The sequence below is a fragment of the Falco punctatus genome (genome assembly GCF_963210335.1).
Source record: "Falco punctatus genome assembly, chromosome: 7".
NCBI lineage: Eukaryota > Metazoa > Chordata > Aves > Falconiformes > Falconidae > Falco > Falco punctatus.
The window spans coordinates 14,898,986-14,920,996 of NC_137587.1; the positions used below are offsets into that span (position 1 = coordinate 14,898,986).

The following is a 22,011-nucleotide window of genomic DNA, read 5'->3' on the forward strand; positions in this document are numbered from 1 at the left end:
CTTTGCTGTCGTGGTTTTGCTTTCTTACATACAAATATACCAGTCTTCAAATATGAGGACATGCCTTATATTTTTCAACCCTACCCATAGGATCAAAGGAAGAAGGATTAGCTGAAGTCACCAAAATGTAAGGATTTAGACATGGTGCTACATTAAAGAGACATGAAGATGCTCCCAGTATCAATGATAACTAATGAATATATTTGTATCAGTGAAGTCAGAATTATAAATTATGTTTACACAGGTGAATTTAATTATCATAAGTGAGGCATCCTTGTTCTTAATATTTGTGTTTTTATAACCATTTTGTTACTGCATATATCAACATTCTTTTTTGCTGCTGTTCTGTTCTTCCCTGAAATATCTCTGCTTTCTTCACAATTCCTGAATATGTAGAATACTGTTGAAAGAAGTTTTGTCCTAGAAACGTTCTGACCTTTCTGATTCCTGCCTATCTGAGTGCCTGAATGCACTATTCAGTTATTTATGAACAAACTTTAAATGACACCATTATAGTTCTTCTTTCTTGTCCCACCACATGTCACTTGTTGGATGTACTGCTTCTTTGGTGCTAAGATATCTTCGGAGTTGCACTTTTTTCTGTTACATAGGCTTACTAACACAATGACTTATATTTATTGCTCACTATTTAAACACTGTAACCAAGTTTTTAACGAAGTGGACACCTCAGTGTGCAAATGTGGTTAGAAGAGATATGAGATCTCTAAAAGAGAGGTCATATTTTTAATAGAGCATTTGATATAGTTAGAAAAAGCAGCCAAACCTTTAGATAAATTACCTCTTCTCTAGGTCTGAGAAAGTAACAATAAAGTTCAGGGTAAACCCAGAATGTGATAATTTCTATGGTGTAAAAGTAGATGAATTTGTATGTTCCTACTGATGTTTTCCCAAATCTGTCCCTGTCATGCATACTGCTTTTTATCTGTTTCCCTACCTGATTTCTGAAATAACCAGAGTAATGCTAGGAGAGTTATCTGTCTTTGAAGACAGAAATGTTATGTTCACATAACCACTGACAATCTTGTATTTCACTCATATTTGCTTTAAAATTTGCCCTCATTTGGAGTGGTTTTCCACAAATTTCAATGCAGGACACTTTGTGGGGTTAAAAAGATTGTGCTTTACTCATTTTTTCCCTGACATACTTAACATAACTATTTTAATCTGGGTCAAAATTTGCCTGTGCATTAAGCCTGAAGTCCTTTCTTTAATAATATAAAGGAAAGGTGCACATATGTTATTACATTTTGCAATGGAAATATTTCCTTTCCTTACCCATTAGAGTGAATTTAATTTACAGTTGAGCTAGAACTTGATACATATACCTTCCGTACCTGCATACATTACCTCCCTTATATCATAAAACTGCATTGCATCATTTCAGCAAAAGGTACCCTAGAGGGTGATAATATAGTGAGTGCTTCTTAGTATCAGCTATTCATTTTCTTTCTGATGCAGATTACAACTTTTTGAGCACTATTTTGAGGATGATGTAACTGTAGGAGTTTTATAAAAATACATGTACTCAGAAAGAGTATGTTTTACAGTTTAGTGTACTAAAAAGATAGCTAACCTGAACTACTGTAACTTAGGTCAGAAAGCACTTTCTCATCAGAATCTCTATGGTGGAGTGACACAATTGCACCTCCCTCCCCCAGAATACCAACATAAAACAATAGTACAGTGCAATACTCACAAGAGTTCCAGAGAACATCCCAAGGAGTTTATAGTCTGCATCAGACCATTAAGGCTGAGAGGCAGAACCAGTTCCGAGGAATGTAAATCCTTTGTCAGATAGATTTCTGTAACAAAATTTATTAAAGATACATAAGAATATAGGTCTCTTCTGAATTAAGTGACCAAATATTAGAACACTTCTTAATCAAGCCCATTGCCAATTTTTATATAGAGGTGAAGGGAGACTGCAAAAAGCTAAAATTTGCCTACTTTTTTGTATTTAAAGGTAGTCGGCTCCTAGTTTCCTTTTTGCTTCTTGTCCTCTTCAATAGCAGAACCACAGCAGACAATTTCTAATGGTTTATTTTCTTGACCATGAACTTGCACATGAGTTATTACACTATAATGCAGAGATAAAGTATCATCATGGGCAGACTCATTCTAAGTAGTCAAGATATTGTTTAATAAAGCTAAGTTATTTCAATGAATCTATAGTCTCATAAGCTTCAGGGGAAGCCTTACAAGCCTGCCTAAGATCTTAGATACTGCTGGCTAGCTGTAGAGATGATTTTTTAAAAGATTCAGATTTTTTGAAATTCAGTATATGAGGCTTGTCTATATTTACAGATATAGAAACCAAGATGGATAGATAAAGTTAGTTCTAAAACCTGCAGAGATTTTGCTTACACTGCTTTTTGCACCACTGACATATCCAAACTGCAATTTTGGCAGGCAGGTAAGGCTGAGAATGCTTACTCTAAGGGATAGTTATAGCAGGAATAAAACCTTCTGAGACTGTACATTCTGGATTCATCCTAGATTGACTCATTTGACTATTTTCTTTGCAGAACATAAAATATGCATTCTCGTTCCACAGACATTTCTTCACTGTATTCCATTGTATTGTGGAGAATGGAAAAAGAAAGCTATAGAAAAGGGGAAGACAGAGGAATAGAGACAGAAAATCTTCTTTTAATTTGATTAAGATATTTATAAATTATTTCCCTCTGCAGTTTTCATCTAAGTGTGCTCAGAGTATTTATGATAATAGCCTCACTGTGAAACTGACTGTCTGTGGTTTTGATACTAAAAAAGAAACACATAAATCTGCTAGGATGTACTGACATGTCTAAGATCCAGGTATCTTTTGCATTTTCCTAAGTGTCAAATTTCTTCATTGTCACACATTAAACTTTGTGGAGTAATGCAGTTATGCTTTTTCCTGGTCTTCCCCCCCTGCCCCCTTCCCTTTTCTTTAATTCTATCATTTTAACATTATTATGTAAATAGCAAATTATGTTAGTAATATATATAAACTTCATCATCTAAACAGGTAAAGCAGGTAAAGTGCTGGAGTAAGTGTTCCTATTCAGTTTTTTCCATCATACATTTTAAGAAATTGGTTCTCTGTACTTTTAATGTAGTCTATTGAGATTGCCGACTGTTGAAATTTATAGTGATGATACCTAATGCTACTGCACAAGCGTTAGGCTGATAGTACTGTGAAATGACATGGTGATACCAGCCAGTCTCCAAATGAAGATGAACTCACCTGAACAAGCTAACTGTCCACTCATTTCTAAGCCATTCAGTACCCTTGTTATAGTCCCTTGTTTCTTTTTGAAGCCACTAGTGAGGTGAGAGTCAGCCTCTTTTCCCAAGTAACAAGTGATAGGACAAGAGGAAATGGCCTCAAGTTGTGCCAGGGGAGGTTCAGGTTGGATATTAGGACAAATGTCTTTACTGAAAGGGTTGTCAAGCATTGGAACAGGCTGCCCAGGGCAGTGGTTGAGTCACCAACACTTGAGGTATTTAAAAGATGGGTAGATGCTGTGCTTAGGGACATGGTTTAGTGGCAGACATGGCAGTGCTAGGTTAACGGTTGGACTTGATGATATTAAAGGTCTTTTCCAACCTAAATGATTCTAAGATTCTATGATTCTATGAATAAATGCTAAAACTGAATACATAAATATTATGCCTAACACTAAATCCTATCAGTCTTTGATTTCTGTCTGGCTGTTTAATTGACATTAATGTTTTAGTAGCTAGACAAAGTCTTTAATCCAGCAAATCCAAACTGTTGTTGCTCGGCCCTACATATTTGTATGCAGAGATGTGTGATTCATATCAAGCAATTAAGTGATCTAATGTTAGCTTCTTTACTGCCACTGAGGTTGGGCTCCTGATTTGATACCCTCAAAGCTGTCAAGTTGAATTACTCTGATAGTTTAAGTTTAATATTCTGAAATTTTTTGCTTTTTATTACAACCATTGAAATGACACTCAGTACTTTATAGTAAAGTACGTATACTCTATTTCATATACTCATAATATTCATGAATTTACAGTAGCTAGTCATGATTTCTCTGAAAGATCTCAAGATGACATAACTCTGCTTCTAATGAAAAAGCATTCTAATGATGGTAAGAATATGACAAATGTATAGTAAAATATGAGAGATACAGAAAATGTTTTTTATTTCCGAAATATTTTGTGTCAGTCAATGACATGTACCCAGTATGGCAGTACCTGTCTGTAACATGGAGCTCTGCAAGGCACCAGAGACAGAGCCCTGTGACGAGAATTCTCTGTGGCCAGAGCTAGGAGGGTAGACATTATGTCATTCCTGATTTAGTCCATAGGAGGCCTTTCATCTTATTCTTCTTGATGTCATATTTTACAGGTTACCTTCTGTGCACAGTACTACAACAGCTCCATAGCCATTAAACTATCTCTTTATTTCCTGAGCTACTTGTTACTACTATCTGTATAAAATTGTGGTTGTACCATGAAAATATAAGAAAAAGCAAAACAGCAGAAAAATTGTTATAGCTAAACCAAATCATATGAAGCAACAGGCAGATCAATCCAAGTTCAGAAATAGTAAACCTAACAACCCCCAGAGCTGAGGCCTTGCAAACTCACTGTAAAGCCTCTACACTGCAGTTAGCAATGGCAATACTGTAATGTGGGGCTACATGGCTACATGAATTAACAAAATATTTCATTTACTCTCTACCCACCCTTCTGCCGGAGAAAATTCTGCACTGTCATCACTAAAATACCTCCATAGGATACTTATTTTACCAATAGGAAACTGCTCTTCGTTACTGTTAGTGACTCTTGAACAGCACTGTGGGTTTTTTATAACTGAAGACAAACCTATCTTGGAAATCCTACTCATTGTCAGAGCTGCAGGCCAATGGAGAAGCTAAGTTCATATGGTTAACTTCCTGACTTCATAGATTTGGGTCTTTACATCTTAATGTAAATTGATTTAAAGCTGCTATGAGTCTTTTCTTACTGAATTCAATGAGGACTGTACTGGTGTCAGTCAGGTCCAGGTTTGATGTAGCTCTGCTTAACATTAATTATGTAGAGATTTTCCATTTGAGTTTATTAGGAAAAACATCTCTATAGATGAGCAAAAAGTTTTCTTTTTAAATTAAGGAAAGTTTATTACTGGTATACACTAGGAAAGATCCAGAATGGATGCATGACTTGCAGTACAGTTTTATTAATGACTTTATTTTGTTTTCTTCATGCATTTGAGAACAAATTCTCAACAGTTTTTAGCAATCTATACTAATTTGTGAATATCTTTAGGAAAATTCTGAAAACAGTGGTTAGAAAAAAAGACACAATTGAACTGGATTTCCCAGAAGTCCTTTTATTTTTCCTTAATTGGGGAAACATTGTAGAATACTGATGGTTAACCTGATATACAATCCATGGCACATGGTAATTGCAGAGCTAGAACCATTTTAGTCTGAGGCATCTATCTCACATGAAAAGGAAGTTATCACAAATGCACATATATTATAACAAAAAGTATTTTTCAAAATTTATTTACCAGTTCTTTCTCTGGCCAAAATTCTTGTCAGGAAATAGTTGTTGGCAAACACCGTAAGGGAAAGGTGTTGTTTGTTTTTTTTCTTCCCAGTGATTTTTTTATAAGACCTTTGCTGACATCTTAATCTAAAAAAGATAATAAATCCATAGGTGGACCAAGTCTTGCAGTTTTTTCACCCCAATTAGCCCTAACAAGGTAAAATCCTTTGTAAATCTGAGTCCAGCTGCTCTCTCAGTTCCTTTGGTTTGTAGGTGATTATTCTGCCATATAATACCATTTTCTGCATCTGACAGTTTGGCTGTGCCTCCTTCAAAGTGTAAATACCCTGGCTGTTCTAAAATGTTTTGCTAAACTCATGTAAGTAGGGGTTGGTATTGGAGAGGCCAGAAAAACATTGTATAATGAAAACTGTTACTACAAAGGCTTCTAAATAGAGGAAATCCCCAAATAAGCTATCAGAGCAGGATTTTTTTGCCTCCATATTAAAATTTCCTTTCATGTGGTTAGTTTACATAAAGTGGCTACCTAGGGATATTCTTTACAATTAGTTGACATATTGTTTGTGTTCTTGTTGCTACCCTGTACATATAATGATCTGAAATCAGATGAAAGAAGTTTTATCCCCCCACCTCCAATACCTGAGAGACTGCAACCCCCCTCCAAGTTTGCCATTTAAATCCCAACTGTGCTGTTGCCTTTAACTGTGCAAGACAGCAAGACAGCACATTTTGTAGATTAAACCAATAAACTAGCAAACATAAAAGAAACAAATCTCATAATTGTGGATTTCAATTAAAGAAAGGAGGATCAAAGCAAACATTCTGCTTGAAATTGCACAGCTGCTATCTACACAAAATGAGAAAAAAAAAAAACCTTCTCCAGCTAGCCATAATTTTTGGGGTGGGGGAAGGAGAGGGGAGAGCTCAAGCCCTGCAGTAGGACAGATTGCTTATGCTTCTCACGTCCCAATCAGTAATACAGAAATATTGAGTAATAAATTCCCTGCCTCTCCTGATCTGAGAAGCTCCCACCATCTGTGAAAGACAATTTGTAACAGCTTTAGTATTAAGATTCAGTAAACAGACAATCACAAGCATTGTGCCAAACAGTGCCGACATTTGGAGAAAAAACATAAAGCAAAAGCATGAGTAACACTATGACCCTTGTATTGCAGAATTACCCAGCGACCAAAACAGTTTCAGTTGAGGAGGGTTTTGTCTTTTTCGCCTCTTTCCCCAGTCGGCAAGGAGTGCTGGAGCCTGCACACAATGCAGCAACATCTGTAGGCTGTATATGTAGGCCTTATCCTAATGTGTTGAATTATTATTGATGGCTGAGGCAGTTCTGCTCTGCTGGTGAACCAATAATGTCAAGGCAGTACCTGCAAGATTAATTATGGGAGAGAATGGGCTCTGGTTTCCAGGGACTGCGACTTTAATAGAGACTGAGCATTAGTTTCAGGGGATTCAACAGACAGCTGAACAAATGCCTCAGACAATGTTATACATGCTAAATCCTGGCACTTACCTCTTAACAGGACTGAAAAACAAAGTTTAGAACAATTGTGTTTTAACTGGGAAAAGCAGAAGGCTCTGTAAACTAAATGAAAAGGAAACAAAACAATACTGAGGTTGCTAAAGCAAGTTAGGCTCTATACAAGTATGTGAGCGTGTTACTCTCTGCAATGTATTGAAGAGGAAGGTGACTAACTTATTTCTGTAGCGTTAGCAGGAAGAGAAACTGCTTTTCAGTGACTGACAGTACCTAGGTTTTCAAAATACGTATGACATTCTACTCATGGAAATGTAAGTTGTATCAAAAAGCAGAACATTTTATGTATTTCTCTTGCACCACTGCAGTGGAAATCTGTACTCCAAGAAGCATTTTAGCTGTACAGAACTGAGAATATGCAGTGGATGAAGCTGCAGCCATAGCAACAGCTACATAAATTTTCAGGCAATGACAAGGCACATGGTACAAAATCTAACCAGTATAACTCCTACACTGGCTTCCAAAAAAAAAAATAAATCCTGCTGCAAACAATGTGGAGAAGAGGGTACTGAATGCTGTTTATTACAAAGTAATTGTGCCTTCCACTTTATGAAGACCCTGGGCTTCCTGCATTTTGCTCGTGTGATCAGCGGTGCAGCTGAGAGATTAGCTGTAGCTCCCTGTCCTGCCCTTCAGCTTCAATCCCTCCTTCCCTCTTCCGTTACCTCCAAGGCCTTATATTTTTGAAAGAACCTTGGGAATTTTGAGGCCCAAGTTTCAATATATTGTCCAACTACCCATCTTTTGTGCCTTTTTCTAGTTGTAGAATACTTTTGACAAAATAATCCCAAAATGAATACAACCCAGAGGCTGGTGTGGCTCAATACTCCAAAGTATAGGCTTATGAAACTCATCTCAAAAGGAAAAGAAAAAGCTTCACACTTCACTGATTTTCCAGTTTCACAATTGCTAAGCACATCACTTCTTTTCTTCAGACTTGAAACAGCAGCAGGAGAACTATTAAGCAAATGCACTTAAGGCTGAAAGATCCACAGTAGGATATATTCAAGCTTCCATCTTTACTTTGTGTCCTTAGCTTCTGGGTGATTTCTTTCACAGTGTCCTGTGAAACTTCACTGCCAATTTTTCATTGCCCACAAATACAGGATAGGAGACCCTGAGGAACTTTGCACATCTCAGACTATCTGAGAGCTTTGAAAGCCTAAATAGAAGTGAAAATGAAGCTGACAAAAGGGATAGAAATCCTGCTCTGAAATGAAAAAGTAAGGCTCCCAAATGTATCTTTACTCCATGCTTGAAAGATGACTAAACTTTAAAATATGTTTTCAAAACCAAACTGTATTAAATATGTAATTTCAGCTGAAGATGCTGGTTTTTTAATATTTTTTTTGTAGGTCTGTGTTTTACTCACTGAGTCCAGTAAGTCAATGACAAACGTTAGGGATGACCTTTGAAACAGACACAACTTCACAAAGCCTTGCCGTTCTGAATAGTGAATACCAGTGAAATTATATTGATCTAAAAAGAATATGACCAACTTGAATAGCAAACCTATTTTCTCCCTCATAAGTTCAATTCATTTCACCCAAAAGTGATTTAGTTCATATTGAATAAATAAAAGTACAAAATCTATATCCAGCAGCTGAGTGTAAGAAGGCATCTCCTGCTACATTGTTCCTGAGTCTTGGGAAGGAATGAAGTCCTGAAGCTAAATCTTGTTGAGCTGAATGAAAAAAGACAGTTCTGAATTGTTCCGTTTGTCCGCATATCTTTTCCATGCTGATTCTGATTTAAGCTGCTCAGCAGTCACACAAATAATGGTTTCCTGCCATATGCCATAAAGAAGTTGCAAGACGTTAGAAGTGTGACTGACAGTAGAGTATGTTACTGTTTGTTACTATTGTGAGGATGATCTCTTGAAAGAGTGACTAGTTAGCTAAAATGTCACATTATTCCCACCCATATTTGAAGCAAGTGAGGTGTCATGGCTTCACCTTGTCTTTATCGAACAGTAGTTTGTGGAGGTGTAAAGAAACATGATGAAACTCTGTTATGTGACAGCATCATTCTTTTTGAAGTTCTATTTGATCTCGTAGACAAAGGTTGTCATGTTTCTGCCCAACCATCAGCTGGTATTTTTCTTACTGACAATCTGAATTTTTGAATGAATGGCATTCTGAACCCAAAAATCCAGGCCTGGATATTATTTTTTTCTCCAAACTCTAGAAAAATCTAAATTAGGAAATAAAAAGTCTTAAATGATATAAAAATATCATCTTAATTTCATGTAGGTACTTCAGAAATATTTAAACTGGAATAAATTTATAGTCATTATAAAATCTAAGCTCCCATGAAGAGACTACAACTTGCCTCAAAGAATCCAGACTCGAAAAGAAGACAAGTAGGCCAAGTGCATTCAGCCCAGAGCAAATCATAGATCGGGTGGGCTATTTTAAAACAATCAGGCCTTTTAACAATCAGATTTAGCACAGTGAGGGTTTCCCCAAATGGTACAGTGTATCACTAAGTGCTGTTGGCGTGCAAAATCACAAGAACTTAAACAAGAAAGAGATTTGTGTCAAAACTCCAGAGCAAAAATGCTAAACATTTATAATGTTACTTTTGAAGCCACAGGCTTTTCATTACCTTACTGTGACCAAGCTCTCAGAAAATTGCTTCTCTCCCTCACAGCAGAGAATAAGCAGTAGAAATGTATCAGACATATCTTTGATTAGTTGATAGGTGTTTGGAAACAGTAAGAAAAATGCAAAGTCTGGATGCTTTCTCCTGAGGTGTGGAAGGTATTATGCAGGTGTTATGACCTGATCAACTTTAATTTGCACTGCAGCGAGGTGCATCATGAGTTTCACCCATCCAAATGCTACTGTATCCTGAAACTCAGTTCAGAAGGTAAGCAGTGTTTGAACATTAGCCAAGGTAATTTATATATAACACAGCAGTAAACTGAGGAGTCGAGGAGTCAAGGAATAACACAACAGAATATTCATTCCTAAATGAGAACATTAATCAAACTAAGAATTAATTATTTAGTGTAGTGAACTTTATTACCAGCTCCTCAGAACTGAAACTAAAAACTCTGTAAAAAACACAACTGTGAAAAAGGAAAGAAAAAAAAAAACCTGAGAAAAAGTGATGATTCTTCCCTTGGGTAACTATTAATATTGGACTTGTTTGGGTTATTGCCATACCCAAACTTACCACAAACCCAACTTTGTGTGTTATTTTCTTGTCAATGGTGACAGTTCATATCTTCCGTCAGGAACACCAGGTAACAAAGGAAGAAGAAAAGTTACAGCTTATTAAATATTTATGCTAGTGGTAGAAGAAAATTATGTTTTTGTCTTCCAAGAATTATTGTTATTATACTTATTATATTTCAAATAATGAAATGCATTACTTTGTTACAGAGTATGTAACCCACTGTCTTGGTTACTGTCTTACTATTAAAATAAGAAAAAAATAGGAAATCTTTATAACACTACAGCTTCCTAGAGGAAAAAGGGGAAAATGACAGTGTGTTGAAGCTTTATTTCATGTTCAATTTCTGAAGTTCTTTGAGGTGTTTGACAATCCTAATATAAGCTTCTATTGAATACTAACACTGGGTGTACAAGCATATTTGAAATTATCTATGTTCCTAACTCTTTTGCACTTTTGAAAAGCCAGCTTTGTTTCTTAAAATATGTTGAATGTAAAATACAATGCACAAATGCATTGGAAAAATTCCAAGTAAATTCTTCCTTTAAACATTTGTTGAGACTTCCTACTATTTCTGGCCAAAAAAACCCCAGTGGTGTTCAAAGCTAGGTTTGAAATGTCTTTTAGGTGTTTAGTGAATAACAGCTGTATCACTTTTACCTCTTATGTTAACGCAGTTGCTTTGCCTCAGCACTGATACTGACACATTTCTTCTTGTGCTGTGTGGAAAAGCTATTGAAGTCAGAGTTTAAAAGTGGTTCCTATTTTTCTTGAATGTTAACTTAGTGAAGTACAGTACATTAGGTTATTTGAATCCATGATCAAAAGAAGCATATTTTCGTAAGACAAAGTCGATTTCTGGCAAAAGATGTGGTAGTAATATACAGGACAAAAAACATTAACAGGAAAAAATAGCTTTTAATCTCTACCCATTTTTCCTTCCCTCAGAGAATAATTAGAGTCCCACCAACACAACTGGCACACCAGCTATTTTACTGTGTCCTGGCTTCTGAGTGGGTATTCACTATTTTTCAATTGATGATAAGAACCATTTACTTATCCTGTGTGTGTGAACTTATGGGGGAAAACTGCATTTGTGTGTGATTTAAAATACAAATATTTAGTGAGGATCTCAGTGAGTGATTTCATGGCTTTATAAATGTATTCAGAAAGCTCAGCTCATGAAAAACAAAGGGAATTTGAAAGTTTTTGTGTCTATACTTGCTGTAGTCAAGTGCTGTAACTCAGGGTAGGTTAATCTATATAAGTAGGAAACTGTCCCTATAGAAAAGTGAAATACCTACCTTCAGTAACATGTAACTAGTGCTCCACAGCCTATGCTTGTCGTTGTGCTCTGTGGAGCCCAGTGCCATCATTTTAGCCCAGATGGCTGTAGGGATGAAGAGTGGCTGCATTCCTCCCTGAAAAAGATGGTTGTAGCAGTAGGTGACTGTATGTATCTCACTTTGTGTGAGAAAGGAAGGTACTAGGATTGTTTTCCTTCACCATCTTTTTTTCCAGTAACGCTGTTTTTTTCTGAAAGTCATGCACACAGCATGGATGGGAGTCAGAGACAGAGGACAAATTAAGTGTGTGCAGGAAACTAGGCTGCAGCTATCCACTATCAGTACTAGGAACAGGTTCAGTTTCAGTATTTCAAACCTGGAAGGGAAATGGTACCTGAAGGAATACTTCTGGCTCTTCCACAAGACTGATTTAATTTTGTCATTATCCTTGGGGTGATAAAATTCAATTTTGCTTACAGTTCTTAGAAACTTTGAGCTGTCTGTGGTACAACTTCACCAAAAAGGGAGGATACTTTTTTTTTGGTAGAAATGCCCTTCTGTAGCAAAGAAGTCCTAGATTCTTCCCCTAGCTCTAGATAAAGTTTCTCATGAAGTCTAAAGCAATTCAGCACAGCTACAGGTTTAGAAATGACCTGTATCTTGATCTGGGTATGCCAAAATCCAGGCAAAGAGATCTACAATAAGGAGCAATAAAACATCAGGGAAATCCAGGAAAGAATGTAAATGTTTTGATAACATTAACAGTGAAAATCTATTTGGGATAAACAATCAGAAATGGTAATTTATATCCTTTTAAAGTGGAAAAAGCTTTGAGGAAATATGAGACCTTCCAATGCATTTTCTGATTTTACAGAAGTTACTTTTTATTACAAGCGTTTCATTTGAGTTAGTCTCAGAGAAGTAAGATGACAATGATACTGCCTTCTCCAGGAATTTCTTTCCTTGCAGTTTCCTATTTCTAGACCAAATGAGATTGAATTTTATGATTTGACAAAAGGTACTGTCTTCTAAATAAGCAATTAATGATCTGTTTTATCAGAGCTCTTCTTTTAGCAATTCACATGCACTTCTCATAACAGGTCAGATGACTGTGGAACTGCTTTCTCAAGAAATTTCTCTTCCTGAAAATTTTCTTATTTCTGGACCAAATGAGGTAACCTCCCCCCCAACTTTTGATTTTATTTCTCCAATAAATCAAAAAATTTGTAGTTAACATGTAATTGATCACACTAGGTTGTCTCATAACTGTGATGAATGTGTTCTTTGCATTCATTTCTGTCTTTAGAGCAGACAGTAAGCACAGTGAACCTAAGATCTTTAAATAGTAGATGGATTCAGTGCATGGTAAAATAGGCAGTACAACAAATCCAAATCCCTAAAATCAACCATAATCCTTTTTTATTATTAAATATGGATCAAACTAATTTTCAATTAAAATAACAGCATTTACACCTGTTTGACAGCATCAAGCTCATATACAAATAAGGAAGTATGACTACTTCTTACAGTAGCAGAAGCAAACACATTATTTTTGTCTTAATATGATGTGCTTTGGTGTAATCATTAGGGAACAGATTCTTAGCTAATATAAAGTGCCATAATTACACTAGGAAGTTATGATGTGTTATACCATCAGAGAATCTGCTTTGAATGTCATACTCATTTGCACCTAATTTCAGCTATTACTTTTTTTTATATCAGGATTTTTAGATAACTACAAGACAAAAAAAAAATCTTTTTGAGCCTTACAAAGACAACTTTTGAAACCTACTATGATGTACAGAGTATATGCTACCAATCATGTCAACAGGGTTTATTTTCTTTGATTTCATACTATAGCTCTAGGCATCTGCTATAGCAGATAGAAGTAGCTTTTGATAGCTCACTAAAGTTATCATAGCACCAAAGGACTTGAAAAAAGGCCTAAAACATTTTGTAAAAAACATAAATGGGAAGGAAAATAATAGCAAAAGAGAAACACAAAGCTGGCTTTTGCCAAAACAAAACACAAACCTAGACATGCAACACTGCCTTCAGTAGCAAGGGAATCACTGATATATATTGTCCAATGCTCTTATTCTTGCCATATGAAGTAGTGCATAGTGGCAGAGAATGCTGGAACTGATTTTTAATTGGAATTATAAGACTAGATTATCAGCATCTTCCTATCTTTCCAAAATAAGCTTTGCTATTACTGCCTAGAAACCAGGTGCTGTCAAAACAGCTGTAAATTCTGCTGGTGTAATTAGAAATGATTTTGATTCACCTTAGGAAATGGGACTGTGATTGATTTCTTTTATGCAATATCTGAATTTGATACACTGTCCATAGTACCAAGCTCTGACTCCTCTCAATGTTTAAAGAACCTAGTTCCATAGTGCTTATTGCTCTAAAGAGAAGCAATCGAAAAGCACTCATTTATCATACTTACAGTGCAACATTGTCTGATCTACTGACACGTTAACCACAAAATCTGTGTGTTTTTTGAGAAATTCTATACTACATGCTTCAGACTGTAAGAGATGATGAGGACAAAAGGGCAACCCCCAGCTTTCCCCAGTAGATGAAAATGTTGTGAAAACAGTGGATTAGATTTGGAGTTTCCACACTGCCCAGAGAGAGGGGAGGTGGGAATGGTAGGACGATCCTTCCAGTGATCCATATCCACACATCTACCCAAGGCTGAATTGAACTGACATCATCTGTCTACGACTTCATATACACTGCGCTTTTACTTGCTCTGCATATTCCAGCAAGCAGCAGGGAAACACTTTCTTTGGTGTGCTTTGAAGTCAATGGTAAGAGTCACATTTCCTTTACTGGGAACATGCTGTGGTGAGAAATAGATAAGGTTTAAGAAACTTTCTCTCCAAATTCATGTTTGCATGAAGAGTTGTGATTCGGTAGGTCATAAAACTTCCTTTTGCCAACAGACTTGCATTTAGTAGATTATGCTAGCCTAAGCTGCAACACTGAACTCTGTATGTGTGAAAGATACTGCTTTGCAACTAGCACTGACAGATGTGAGGGGACATAAGGTTATGTGTTCCACAGTCTCTGCAAACTACACTTAAATACCAAGCAGCTGGAAGTAGCTTGGCTCAAATATCCCGCCATTGCTTTTTAGAGGGGGGCAAGGATGGCATTATTCCGAACAGCTTCTTGGTTCAGCTGTCACTACTGTCAGTATTACTTGAGCCACCACTGTGATAACTTGAAATCCCACCACCATTGTATGATTCACTATGCTGTTTGATCCTAGGAAACCCTGATGCTGTGCTGTGACTTCAAAGCTGCTGCTGAAGCTGCATGTGTGGAAGGTTATCATCTACTGTATCTAATATAAAAGTACTGAAAGTCATTAACCCTTCTGTGACAGACCAGGTTTCTATTTCTTGAAACTACATCCTGAATGAATGTATTTTCATACTCCTAAATAAGCCCAGTATACACTCTGGTCCTGATCTCACTGGGACTAGACTTTCGGTTTGGTATTCATTAGAGGAGGTTTCATTTTGGCCCAATACTTGCCTGTTTTCCAGTCTCCAAACTAGTACTTCCTGCCCATACATTACCTACAAACTGCAAGACTAGTACTACCACTACCCAAACCCTAGATAACCCCTTGAAACACTTTCTCATTAGGACTTCAAGATTATATAAAGTATTTCTAAAAATTGTCCCTTTAAAAAACCCTACCAAAACACAAAGAAATATAAAATACCTGTATGAAAGTATGTACTTATACATATGTGATTTCGCCCTCTTCCTCCTATGTAAAAGAGCCTCTAGGTTGGAACCAATGACATGAATTCTCATAAAGGTGCTGGAAAATTGCAACCCCAAGTATTGCTCTATAAGATGAATGGCAAGTATGGCAAAATACTGGAATACCTCATCATGTAATAGGCACATTTCTGACTTGGAGTGGAATACTTGTATGTTGGACACATAGCTATCATGTATTTAGTCATATGACTCATATACAAACCTACTGGATTACCATTTTTATTTACAACCTCTCTTTACAGAGAAGTGGTACAGTAATCTTCAAGAAGTACACACCTCCGATTCATCAAACTAAAAAAATGTGTTAGGAGTTGTGCTGGTGCAATGCTTCAGGGCTCAGTGGTATGTCGGAGATATACCCTAAATGGTGTGGATGACACAGATGCCAGATCAGAAGATTGTGCTGGAGTTACAGGGCTGGGCTGTTATTCTGCTAAACGTTGAAAGAGTCGTTAGCCATCAGCCATGGTTTAGTTGAACAATTGCATGTGCCCTGTATATATCACTTGATTGAATCTCTAACTGAAGGTGAATAATGAAAATCAGGCAAAGAAAAATAGGAAAATACTTCTGGGTTAAAAATGGACCTGCTACTGGATGTTACAGGAAAAGGCATAACAATAGTTTAATCAAATAACAGTTTAAAATCACATGACAGCTTTTATGTACTCCTGGCAGGATCATGTTACCATAGCTATTTCCATTTGTCTGTTTAGGAATGTAAAGTCATTCAATAATTTGGATTTTATGCCAGTTACAAGATATTGAAGAAGAAAAACAATTACTGCAGATTTTTACACTCTAAAAAACATGAGACAGGCATTTTTCTGTCCAGATGAATTTCTTGGCATTAACAAAATAACAAATACAGCATGAGTTAGCATGAAGTTATTAGTAGGTGGAGGCTGATCTGGATGCCCCAAACTTCCAGAGCTGTGGGATATACAGTAATCATTTCTCATTTCAGTCTGTGTATCCAAAAATCATCATAATGTAACATAAAATTTTACTGATACCTTGAGTTACTAGTTTATATGACATGTACATGCAGGAGAAGAGTAGCTTAGAACTTCCTCAAAGTCATTTTTCTGTTAGCTAAACTTCAAGCCAGAAACCACACTTTGAGAACTTTTAGACATGTAAAAACAAATTTACAGAATCTTGCATTTGCACGACTTTTGAGTTTCCAGTATCATTTCCTTTTTCTTCTTCATTTCAGTACATCTTAATCAATCTTCTGTTTTTTCAATATTTTATTCTAAGCCCATGTTCTCATGCATCAGTTCTTCAATATTTACTTTTTGTTCCAAAGGTCTCATTTATCATTCTCTTTGAAGTACTTGTCTTATCTATGTCTTTTCTTTTCAGATTCCTTGTTCCACCTGATTTTTTTTCCTTTCCACTTAATCTATTTTAACCCATTTCCCCATTTGGGTTTCTTCCTTCTGTACGATTATTTTTACTTTCTTTTCTTTACTCCTGAAAGTTTTCCTTCCTATTTCATCTCTATTTGTTGTTTCTCCTCTCATTTTTCTTTTTCCCTTTCTACACTTTCCTTTTTTCTACTGTTTTTTACTCTCTTACTTTTATTTCTTCTAAACACACCCTCACCTTCTTCTTTTTTTAAACTGACTCACAACTTTCATTTTTCTTCTCTCAGTTGCTAACAGGATCTTTGCTAACAAGATCTGTGAGGAGCAGCACTTCACGAAGAGTATAGATAATACAGCAAATCCAATCTGGGGTTCCACTGGAGACTTCTGTCAAAAGCAACATTGTAATAGTAGAGCAGTTGAGGAAGCTGCTTTTCTTTCCTGTTTTTCATATGCAAAACAAAGGAACTCTTTGTGGGAAGACAGATAGGACAAGCTTTAAGGGAACAAAAACCCCCAAAAGAAGTACTTCATTGAGATGGAACAGAATAAATCTCATAAAATTCTGATCAAAGAAATCTAAAAAATTTGAAATTGTATTTAAGAAGTCATTGCTATGTTTTAACCCATACAGGAAAAAAGCTCACATTGACCAGTACTTATAAACCATAGCACACATACTAGAACAGAAGTATTTAATTACTGATTCTTGATTAATCAGTAAGATACATACTAAAGGGTTAAGCAATGTACTTCATCCGAGGATTTCTGAAATAAATTATATTTATGAATGAACTTTAGAATTAAGACTAATCACATGTGCTGATATGCAGCCTAACATCCTTTTTCATTGGTATTGGAAGGTAACTTCCTTTTTAAATAAAAGATCCACCTAGGCAATTTAATTTTATTTGATCTCAGTTGCACTAGAAATTTTGATGTAGTTCTAAGTCAACATTTAAAAACCTTGGCAACATACAATGTCGGAGTATTTTAAAACATATAATGGGCTGCAAACACCTTAGAAGCCCCTACAAATGGTCAAACCAACAGACAAGGAGAAAGTGGATTTGATAATTTCTGGAGCTGAGTCTGTGCTTCTATATAAGTTCAAAGTGTTCTTCTGCAGTTCAAAAAAAAAAAACAAACCAACCCCAAACTGTTACACTGTGGGATTTAGTATTAACATTAAATCAGGGGAAAAGTCCAATGTTATTTAGTAAAGTGGAGGAGACAATTCTAACATTCTTATGGATTAAGCAGTCTCTAAGGTATCTCAGGGAAACACATATTCCTGTCAATGTACATTAACTGTTTCCCTTATTCAAAGACCACTGAACTCAACAAGGCTTTTATGAGGAGCCTGAAAGATTTAAGTTTCCATTTCCCTTGACTTCCACTTAGAAAGGGTGTGAAAACAATCCTGTTCTTTCTCTGACTAGCTGGGTAGTCAGTTGCAACGAGGCTTTGAAATGTGCACAGGTGAGGGTACAAGTCTTCAATGAGCCATGGAGATCAGTTAGAGAATTTGTGCCTAAGGAGTCACAGTCCTCAAAGTTACTCACATGGATGCTTACTGAGAGATGCTCGCTCAGTACACTGTCCATTGCAATGACACAGACTCTTCCTATAGTGCTCTACTGGAGCTAAGCAGGTGAGTATCAGTGGGGGACAGGTACTTTAGTAATCTTTCTCATTTTTCTGTGTTCTTATTCCAGACAAAAAAAAAATAAATAAATATGTTCAGGAGTTTCAGAGATTTCTATTTTAATCAGTTTTTTTAGAAATTGCAAGCGAGGGAGCAAAGAATCTATCTTTCTTTTCCAAGAGTTAGTTACTGTTTTGCCCTGAAATTGGTGTAAATCCCTAGAAATGCTCTCTGTGCAGAACTCAGATGAAATATTTATTTCATCAGGTGTAATCTAGACACCCTCTATTCTCTGAGTTTCCTTTACTCAAAAGACTTCCAGAGCCTGTTATTAGGGACTATTCTAACACTGATGAGCTGTTCTCTTCTTTCCACAGTTGAACCCTGACTTTTCTCTCAAGCCAGGAAGATTAATTCAAAACACAGTGTACACTGCTTGAGGAGATGAAGGATTTACAGCATGATCCTTTCAGATAAAATTGGTGTAGTTCTCCATTAAAAGTTAATTAAAGACAAGCCTAGAATACAATTATGCTGGATTGCACTTCCAAAAATTCAGTTTTATATATGCTGTTGGATAGCTAGGAAGGTTATCATATGAAGTTTTTCAAGAGGTGAAAACTGTTTTCATATTCAGATAAGGAGGAAGTAATCTAATAAATCTATTACGTTTCAAAACACATCCAAGAAAACTGAGACTAAGAAATCCTGAATATAAACTAGAGAGATATATTTTTATTTGCTTATTCATAAGATGTTCACCAGGGTACTTCGCCTCAATCTTTTGAGGTCTGTTCTGTTACTTTCAACCTCTTCTGCTGACTTTTAGATTTATTATTTAAAGACCCCTTTAAGAACAGGGTTGCGCACTGCAGGAGAAAGAAGCATAGAAAACCTGGGGACATCTTTGTCTGAGGACAGTAGTTCAACAACTTCATGTTAATTGTCAGGAAACCATTCCCATCCAGTCTCATAATTTCCTATCATCAGTACTGAGAATTTTTTTCTCCCAGGTTGCTTTTTCTACAGCTTCTTTAAAGATTGCCTAAGACTGACCAGCCTGTTAATTGGCTATCTGCCTTTAATCTAGCAAGGGAAAAGATTCAATAGACTATAAATACTACTACTGGTAGAACCCAAGAAGCCAAGATCAGGATCAGTGCTGCTGCTGACTCAAATCTACTCAAAAGAGACTGCCTGTGTCATGGGGAGGGTAAGCTCTGCAGCCTTTACTCGTACAAGAGAAACCAACCAACAGACCAACCAACCAATAGTGCAACACACAATATTTTGATGATAATAATAGCCTAGCTCAAGACAAAAAGATAAACTAATTTATCCTTTTTTTCCACTAGCTAAAACTTAGATAATATCTTCAAAAAATGAATTCAGGACACATATATTGTGCTTAGACATATTTATCACAAGCAATTTTATATCAGCTATAGGTAGCCTTCATGATCCAGTGCTATATAAGCTGGGTGCATTAGGATATTAATATATTTGTAAACTGGAAGATGTTTAGAACCTTTCAGAAGACTGCAGTTCCTCTCTTACTACCTAGATTTCTGGATATTCAAAAGAGAGTGTACATTGCATATATAAAGACTTCAAAGAAATACTAGTCATATGTGACCAGTATGACAAAAGTGGTTTTTTTGTAGGAAAAAGGGTTTTTTTCCCCTCATCTTTTGTCTGGGGTTCAAATAAATATGGTATGAAGAAAGCCTATCTATATCTGGTGTAAACAGATGCTGAAAGAATATACATTTTTAAAACTGAAAGTGTTAAATGAACACAAGCTGTCAAAAACTTGCACAACTGCTTACTTTTCCTTTCACTGCAGAACCACCCCTACCAATACCTCTGCTGACTGATATAGTTAGAAATTTTGAGCACCTTGTAGCTTATTTTCATCAGGTAGTAACTGTTTTAAAGGCAGGCAATTTTAACATAATGCAACCGAAGCTTTGGATCCCCTTGTCATTCAGATAACAGGTATGTGAAAAGTCTGTATCAGCTCAAGGGGAGACTGGACACATTCACTGAAGAGTAGACTCTCATAAATACATAGAAACTACTGCCAGCTCAGGAAATCTCTGAGCCAAAACCAAGTGGGGACTGAGAGAGCACTCAATAGAAGTATCATTTATGCTTGCCCATACTTCCCTCCCTAGGTTTTAATTTTGCCTCAATTCAGAATGGAATAAAGGGCTTGCTGGACCTTTACCCAGATCCAGTACTGCTTTTCTTATGTTTTTAGGTCTTACCAGAGAATAGTGTTATTACATAGCCCTCTGTTAAAAATAAATAATTATATTGATTTTTCAGAGCAAATTCCAGTGTGTTTGTTTCAGAGCAAATTGGCAGTGTGTTTCAGTTTTAAATCTGTGGGTCATTATTTTAAACATGCACACACACACACACACACATAAAACCAGCAAGTACAGAAATAAGCACAAAAGTATTCCAAGTCATGATGTCTTCACAACAGGTTAGATAACATTCTGACAGAGAATATAGATTTATTGGCTTCAGGACAGACAGTTAGACTAGGTACATCAATTGTCCATCCCCCATGCCATTCAATGATATGAGGCTCATTTTAAACACTTATAAAAATTAAAGGTCAATTTTTGAGTTAATATCTTTAGTTAATAATTTCAGTTTCAACTTTATTAAATTCAGTAATTCTGCAGAATGTAGAAAGAGTAAACAGTATACTTGTAATTACAAGGCCTCTCTATGGATCCACTAGAAATGTGGATCCTTTTATTTTCGGTTCTCTGTCTTATTAATAGAACTGTTTTTGCCCTTAAAAAAATTCAAAACCAAACAAAAGCAGCAGTAACCCCCCTGTCTAGACAATGTAGACCCTTAACTGACATAATACAGCAGATTGTCATAATTATTCCCCAGACACTTTTTGTTAAGAATGGTTTCTTCCTCAGTTTCAGAAGTTATAAATCAATAGACACTGCTTTTTGGGTTTACCAGGAATCTTTGATACTGATGTAGGTCCATTATCTCACATTTTTCAGTGTTTTTATCTTCTCTGTCCTCTGTTTATGGGGCAATACCTCTGTTCCTGTTTTAGTGAGTCTTAGATGTGATCTCTGATCTCAGGCCCAAACCTGGCATAAAACCTAAACTTGTACAGTGTTTTGATTGCATGTATGCAAAATGGTTTGAGTGGTCTTAAATGCTGCAAAGACAGACTAAACCTACCCAGACCCTTGGCACCAGCTCAAGACCATGTGTGGCTGGGTATAATGTGGGCAGGATGGACACGCTTGGCTTAGGGTTACTAATCATGTTTTGCTGTGGTGTCACGGGGCTGACACAACCAGGGAAGTCAGACTTGAGATCCTTCCCAGAAGATCCTAGTGCTGCACATAAGAGAGAACAACAACATGGTCTGGCTGAGTTCTGATCTATTGAAAAAAGTATGGATGTGCTGCTCTAGGACCAGGGTCATGTGGACAGACACAGGTCACAAAGCAGTCACTGTTTTGGCCTACCGTAGGGACAACTAGCTATCTGCCAAGCAGTGTAGATGAAAAAAATAATTCAGAATGCACACAGGAAGCTGAGCCAATTAGAATTGTA

The 22,011-nt window shown here is 36.4% G+C and overlaps 1 long non-coding RNA gene across 1 annotated transcript in view; it reads right to left on the reverse strand.

Annotated features, from left to right (window-relative positions):
- Window positions 1-20,739, reverse strand: part of LOC308067156 — a 63,789-nt gene extending 43,050 nt beyond the window's left edge. The window contains exon 1 of the long non-coding RNA XR_013929463.1: window positions 33-20,739. This is a non-coding gene — a long non-coding RNA (uncharacterized lncRNA). The remainder of the gene's footprint in view (window positions 1-32) is intronic.
- Window positions 20,740-22,011: the final 1,272 nt, after the last annotated feature.